Source organism: Hibiscus syriacus, unplaced genomic scaffold, assembly GCF_006381635.1.
Source record: "Hibiscus syriacus cultivar Baekdansim isolate YM2019G1 unplaced genomic scaffold, ASM638163v2 tig00002226_pilon, whole genome shotgun sequence".
Taxonomy (NCBI): Eukaryota; Viridiplantae; Streptophyta; class Magnoliopsida; order Malvales; family Malvaceae; genus Hibiscus; species Hibiscus syriacus.
The window spans coordinates 119,377-127,763 of NW_024061916.1; the positions used below are offsets into that span (position 1 = coordinate 119,377).

An 8,387-nucleotide genomic window follows, 5' to 3' on the forward strand; every position below is an offset into this window, starting at 1 on the left:
CATACTTAGCCATACATTGACTGACGTCAAATTGTGCCATCAAGGATCGACACAATTCCTCCGAATAGGTCGATCCCTTACTCCGATCAACGATCCAAACCTATTTCTCCCAGCACATTCAACTGACCCTTCTCCTTAAGGTGTTTAATTAATAAATTCACCCTTTAATGCTGCATCTTGTCGAAACTTCTACATTTTTTAACAATATATAATGTTATAGTTCTTATATATTTTGTATCAACGTATTACAAGTTTAATGATACCTTATTTTCATGTGCTTTCCTCCGTTCTTGTATTCTTTACTATCATTCCTTGACTGTGTGATGTAAGGTTCCTTTTCAGCATCACTCATTGAATTCCATTTGGACCTCACATCTTTTTCACCTAATATTAAACATAACGTTCTTAATCAATACATTAACACTAAATACTAATACTACTCAATGTCAATTTCATTTTACATACCGAACCGCTCTGTGTGCCATCTCCCTTCATCCTTTTGCATTCGGCCATACTGTTAACATTTAAAATTTGTAATCAATTTAAAGTTTATCGATACTTTAATCCAATTACCATTTCAACAATAATAACAAAAAGACATTGATACTTACTAGAAGTACATATATCCACCCTTTGGTTGCTTTCGAGTCTCGGCCTCAATTTCAAAGTCATCTGCTCCACCAACAATTTTCCAACCCATTGACTCCATTTTCCTTCATATATCAGTTTACGCAAATCAAATTATTTTGTTACATACACTTTCAATATACAAATATAGATAACTACTCTTGTGGTAAAACGGTTTTCTTCAAAAGAATTTGAATGGCCACACCAAAATGGTCGGCACATTTATACAACCTATAATATCATTTTCTACCTAATATTTAATAAAAGTATCGACATTTATCGTTTTCCTTGAATATCTATTTCTACCTGCAATCGGTCCCAAATGCTTCCTTACTCCAAAACCCCAAACACACATAAAAAACCCTATCGCGATTACTGTAATAATAAAAAATTAGGGTTTCGACACATACTTTTCGATTCGACTGCAGCAACAACAAACAAAACTTCGCTTTAGAAACGCCTTCTGAAATGCCAGCAACAATTACTCTTCGATTTCAAAAACTCGTCCGTTCTATCTATTTTCAGAGGATATTTAGCTATATTTTCATCGGATATGTATTTATATTTAATCGATACAAATACAAAAGTGTCGATACTTTATGTCAGGTGTCGATACTTTCGAAAGGATAATTACCTATTTCTTTGAAGTGTCGATAATTTATTACACGTACTTACGAAAGTATCGACACTTTCAATATATCCGGTATCATTTTACCGTTTTTATCTTTTGATACCGGTTTATCATATTTTTACCTGTTAATCGTTGTGGATCGATATTTTTTTTTAAAGTATCGACACATTATAGGCGCTATAACTGCTTCTCTTTTAAATTCACAAAGTGTCGATCCTTATATAACGTATCGACACTTTTAATTTACCGGTTTTATTTTGTTACCGGTTTTATCATATTTTACCTGGTATATCGTTTTGGATCGATATTTCTTAAAAGTATCGACACTTTTTAGGATTTAAAACTGCTTTTAAAGTTATGTAATTTATGTTTCAATTTATTTAATAGTGTTTTATGTTTTCCACCTACAATATTAATTTAATAATTTAATTTACACAAAATTTTATTTGATTGTTTTGATATTTTATAAATATTATTTAGAATTTAAATTTAACAATATTAACCAAATATAATATAAATATGTTTTCAACAGTGAAATAAGTATGGATTTTTATAAAAATGATATATACTTTTTTGAAAGTTATGTAATTTATGTTTCAATTTTTTTAATAGTGTTTCATGTTTTCCACCTACAATATTAATTTAATAATTTCATTTACACAAAAAATTATTTGATTGTTTTGATATTTATAAAATATTATTTAGATTTTAAATTTAACAATATTAACTAAAGATAATAAATATATTTTCACAGTGAAATAAGTATGGACACTTTTATAAAAAGGATAGATAATTTACAATATAACAGGTAAAAATATGACAAAACCAGATTCATTATGACAAAACCGGTAAAATTTACTTGATATGTTAAAAGTATGGACACTTTTATAAAAAGGATAGATACTTACCGATAACCAAAGTTTACCGGTTACCAAATTTTTAATAGTTTTTCATTTTCTACCTAAAACATTATTAGTTGTCAACATAATAGGTACCGCTAAACCGAATTTATTAAATACATTTTAATGTATCCGGTAATGCTGTATATTAGCCGTATATTAACCCGCCTTTCCTGAGACATTCCCCATGAATTGAGATTCTACTAGCAGAGAGAAACAGTTGCTTTGGCAACTTCACTGCCCAATAGTCAAATCATTCATAATTATCACTCCACAGCAAAGATTCATCTTCATCAATAAAAAAAAAAGAAGAAAAACCCATAATCAAATTTTATATATGCTCTTTTATGAGCTAAAAAGAAAAAGTTTCCCAACGTGAATCAAATTTATAGGACCGACATCTTACAATAACAAGTCAAGTTCAAGTAGATCTTTACCGACAAACTCAAACATCCCAACAATGGATTCAGCAATCATTAGAGTATTAATCAAAGTAGTATAAATTAGTAAAGGAAAACAAAAGGTAGATAAAAAAAAGTGGCCGAATGAACCAATGGGGGGCGCTGAGGGGTAGTGACCAGTGGAAAAGCAGCACCTTCCCCACCTGCTGCAGTGCCGAGTGTGCATGTTCGGCCGGGTTTTTGCCTGTATAATACTCGTATATTCACTGCAACAAAATCCTTTAGAGCTGACACTACTCCTTAATAGGAACCTTTTGAGGGAGTCGCCAAAAGCTACCGCCGGATAACACTATGGGAGCAGAAACATTGGTTAAGAACGGGGAGGCCAAGGCTCCCCTTATACTGGGACAGCAGCCAGCTGCCCTCATTGATCATGTGGCTCGTGTCGATTGGTCCTTGCTCAATCAAATTCCCGGCGAACGTGGTGGCTCTATTCCGGTATTTCCTTTTTCCCTTTAGCTACCCTTTATAGTAAGTTCTTATCTTCTTTTTTCTGTTCCTTTTTACTAATCTGTTCTTACTTGCCGGTTTCTGGGTTAATGTTATGTTCTTCGGTACAATTTCTGGGTTTTTCTCATCAAGATTACCCAACTTTTATTCAGTTTTTTACCCTCTTTCTGCTATGTTATGGGCTATGAAAAGGCTTAAAAATGTATACCTGTTTTCTTTTGTTTGAGAGTAATGGCTTAGATTTTATTTTTATTCTTTTAAATTGATTGTTAATGTTTGTGGTGGCTTTGTCATAACTAAACGAACTGAAATTTTTTAAATTGTTTTTCTTGTTGGATGAGCATGAGGATTCGGATATATCATGGGAACGAGGTTCTTTGGTTGTTTGATGACAGTGGATTTGCCCTGTTATGTAGGTGGAAATCAAGGAGCTTGAGCATATATTAAGGTAGCTGAAGAAGTACATCATTGCTTCAATTGACGAGCCTTCTTCTATGAATATCATGGCTGGGGAAGTGTTGCAAATACTATTTGTGGACTTAGCTCTGGCTTCGGGATTAACAGTGGAATGATTGGTGCCTATGGGGATGATGAGCAAGGTCAATTGTTTGTAAGTAACATAAACATAACTGGAGTTAATGTTTCGAGATTGTGAAAGAAGAAAGGACCGACAACTCGGGTGGTCTTCACGATACAATTTCTACGAAATTTAAATGTGCTTTGAGTGGTTAGTGCTGATACGTACTTGGTGAATATGACATGATGCAGTGGGTTTGCCTAGTTGATGCATACAGCAATAGAGCAATGCGCCCTTGCCTATCGACTGCTGTAAAAGTTCAGGTGAATGTCACAATACAGTCCACCCGACCCGGTTTTGTTTAATAGTTTTAACCTCTTCTTCATTGATTTAAAGGATTAGCGTCGATTCCCTGCTAAATACAAACTTACAATCGATTTTATTCCCCATTGCTTTTCAGGGGGATGAATTGACCAAGGATGACTTTAGTGGTTCTAAGGTGACCAAGGAGCCTTGTTCTCTTGGATTCTCTTTTAGCTGATTATCTATTCTTTTGGTCATTTTTTTAACGACCCCTATGTATAATGTGCACTTTTTTACCACATCACATCATTTAGTTCTTGGCCGCTGGTTTTGTTGCTGAGAATTCAACTTAATGGTATATCTTTCTTTTGCAGTGGTTGGTCATGAGATATGGGATATTCAATTTGGAAGTTATTCAAGCAGCTATAAGGATTGCCAAACCAGAGGGTGTTTTTGTCTCTTTGGATTTGGCCAGTTTTGAGGTAATTTTATTGAACCTTTTATGTTTTCCCCAAGGCTGAATGAGATTTTATGCAGAGTAAATTTGACAGTCTATAGTAAGGTCCTCAATCCTCCATTATTGTCTTTTTCAACCGTCGGAACCGTCTTTCGATTGAGCCTCGGAATTGGGTTTCGACTTGAATTGATTTGGGTTAGAGTCGCCACCGACCACTTTAAAACGAATTTAGGTGGGTCGGACACCATCTTACCTGATCTACGTTGTACCAGAAATGTGTTGGGCTCGGGAGTCGATTATGGTCAAGGAAGGATTAGCACCTTTGAACCGCCTTTTCGGTACCAATTAATTCTTCGGTTGTCTTTAATCGCGAAAATTGAAAATTTAAGTTGAAATTTAAAAATTTGGTTCGAATTGTTTACCTTTGATTGATTGGATTTTCTCTAGAAAATGTCGAAAAATGTTAGATTGAAAAATAATAAATAAATATAAGAAACAAAATAAAATAATAAATCAAAACAAATAAATAAAATAAATAATAATAATAACATAAAATCAGAGAGGAAAAAATTAAATAAATAAATTGGAAAAGAAAAAAATAATAATAAAAAATAAGAGGATAAAAAATATAAAAGATTAAAACGAAATAGAAATAATAGAAAAATAAAAAGGTTGAATTTTGAAAATAAAAATTATAAAAAAAAGGTTAATTTACTTTAGTGACCAGAACATCAATATTTAAGCATGCGTGCTTGAAACAAAATAAAATGGAATTTGATTAAGTGACTGAAATAAAGTATTACAAAATGATGAGGGTCCAAAACGCAATTACTCCACGCGTTGAAAATAAGCAAGCGGTCCTTAGGAAAAACGACGTCGTTTCAATTGGACTATATAAGCCCAGATCATAGCTCATTTTCACACTCTCCCTTTCATTTTGCTGCTTCTCCCAAAAGTAAAGAGAGAGAGAACTTAGGATTCTCTCAACCCTCCTCGTCGGAGGGAGATCGCCCCCAGGCCGACCGCTATCGCCGTTATGTCGGCCGCCACCATCGGTGGCCGAAAAACATCAATCTAGCCCCAAAATACTTCCCTCGTCACCGTGATCTCGAAACTGAGCCCCAAGTCTCTAAAGTAAACACCAATAACTGTAGATCTAAAAAAAACCGTTTAATACTCACCCTTTTTCGACGACTTTTCCCCTCCTCGGCGCCTTTTCGGTTGATGCTCTCCTTTTTATGATTTTCTTTACTGTTTTGTTCGATTTTCTGTGTTGTGGTATTTGGGTATTTTGCTTTGATGGGTTTTTTGGTTTACTATCTTGGTAATGTTGACGGTTGGCTTTGCTTGTGACCGTGTTTGGCTTCGATGATGTTTATTGTGTTCTCGGCTTACTCTCTCTGTGTACTGTTTGATGATGGTCGCCGTTGGCCGTGGCTTATGTGTGTTCTGTTGGCTCTCCGTTATTCTGTGTGTTCTATTGGCACTCCGTTGTTCTGTATCCCTATGGGTTCTGCCTGTGGGGCTTTTATAACCCCGTAACCAACCGTTGTGTCCCCGAATATTGTGGAGTACTCGTCGATTTTTCGGGATGGTTCAGTCCCGGTGGTCGTACTTGAACAGTTGGCCTTGGTTCCGATTTTCCTGCGATTTGGCCGAGGATTTCGGTCTGTCAGTGGCTTGGTTGTTCCTGATGGATTTCTGGCTGTTGGATCAGACAACCATATCCAACGGTTCCTGTGCGGCTGCGCGTAACAAACCCTAGTTACTTTGCAATCCTGGCCATTGATCCACATCTGATCTAATGGTTTCGTATTGAGCGGCGTTGGTCTCAAGCGTGAAAACCCTAACTGTTTGGGCTGGTTCAGGCCCCATTTTCTTGGACTGATTAGACAATAACTCTGGACTTGAAACGAGAAAAACAAAGAAATAATAAATAATAAATGAAATAAATAAACAAAGAAAAATAATTTTCAAAACCATATAATATATATTTTAAAAAATAATTTTCAAAACTATATAATATATAATTTTTAAAAACTAATTTTCAAAACTATATATATATATTATATATATATATATTAAAAACTAACTTTAAAAAATATATAATATATGTATTTTAAAAACTAATTTTCAAAACTATATAATATATATATTTTTAAAAACTAATTTTCAAAACTATATAATATATATATTTCAAAAATTGTTTTAAAATCTATATAATATATGTTTTCAAAAATATTTTTTAAAGACTATATATTATATACGTATTTTCAAACACTGTTTGCAAACTATATAATATATATATATATATATATATATAATAAATAAAATGGACGAAAATGAGTGTCCAGATCAACCTTTAACATTTTCTGGTTGAAACATTTTATCTTATAAAGTCTGCGACTTCACTCAGATGGTTCGGAATTTTAGAGAACCTCTTCAACGGTTACTGGAGTCGAAGGGATATTGAACTCTGCTTTGCCAATGAGGATGAAGTAACAGAATTGCTAAGGTGGCTGTTACTGTCCATCTTCATGATTTGCCCGGACTTCAGAAATTGTTGCTGTAATTGCAGCGTAGTTAAAAATATATATTTTTTATTTTTACTTCTTTAGGGGTGAAAAAAATGCAGATCCTGAAGCTGCATTGGGATATCTGTCCAAATATTGTCGATGGGCTGTGGTTACATTAGGGGCCAACGGATGCATCGCTAGACATGGACAAGAGGTTGTCCACTCACAAACTTGTGAACTAACAGATGTTTTTCGTACGTTCCTGTTTTTAACTTGGTTAGAGATTAATAATGTCTCCATTTAGGGATGCCCTTGTACTTTAACATGGAAAGTACGGCCAAATTACTCATGGTTCCCTAAATGTCTTGATTTGAGAGTCATGAACTGGCGTTTTCCTTTATGGATGACATGAATAGTTTGAAAACGGGCAAACTGAAGTTTCCTTCTATGACAGATTGTCCAAGTTCCATCTATCGGGGAGGCAAAAGCGTTTGATGCCACAGAAGCTGGGGACCTCTTTGCTGGAGGTTTCTTATATGGATTGGTCTAGGGATATCTCTCGAGGAATGTAGCAAAGTGGGTTCGTGTAGTGGTGATGCAGTGATCCGTTCACTTGGGGGGGGGCGAGGTAACACCGGAAAATTGGCAATAGATGTACAAGCAGATGCAGAACAAGGGTCTCCCACTTCCCGGTATCCGGAACTGATGTCTCCATAGCAAAGCAAGCATTGATTTTTACTTTTGCTATGGATTTAACATTTATTTATTTTCCTGGAGAAAAGGGCAACCTAAGCCATGTCAAAGCATCACTGAGTTATACTATAGAATCTTCTTTGCAATGACTTAAATCTTCATATTAAGCGTTTGTTACCTGAGGCAAAAGCCTCATCTTATCTAAATGGTATCATGAAATTGTCATTTCCTGCATGAAAGATCAGAAGAATACCCAAACTTGATCTGAACTTTCTTAAACCAGTTGAGATTGATGCAAACTTAAAAGTTCCAGTATCCTTAATCCTAAATTTAAATGTAGTTTTTTCAGGTCAGGTCTAGCATTTGGATGTTTACACCAAGAATAAAAGATAATTTGCATAAGGCAAAAACAAAAGAAAAAGGAGAGGAAATATCCAATACAATAAATGTTTACAACTACTTAACATGGATGAGACTCTCGTTCTAGTATCCTCAAATATCCATTGGGGCCACGGTTTCATCTGTAGAACCACCTTGATCAGCAGCATTCCCTGCTCGACTGCTGTCTCTTGACCTGTGGCGGCAGCGGGACCTTCTTGCTCTGCTGCAATATCAAATGTATCAATGATTTGTTGTACAATTCCTGAATCCAAAATATGGAACGGTTCTCCGACTCTGATGCAGGGGGATCTGAGACAGATGATGCTGAGCTGTCAGATTGCACGTTGATGGCACTGAGATACCATGAGTTGGCAGATCAGCGCAAAGGCGGGAATTGATTGTGACATGTTCCTTATTGGGGTCGTTTTGAGTATGTTTCAGTCTTTTGGCCA

General features: G+C 35.1%; 1 pseudogene; it reads left to right on the top strand.

Moving 5' to 3' along the window:
- Positions 1-2,795: 2,795 nt before the first annotated feature.
- LOC120138429 lies at positions 2,796-7,698 on the top strand (annotated as a pseudogene).
- Positions 7,699-8,387: the final 689 nt, after the last annotated feature.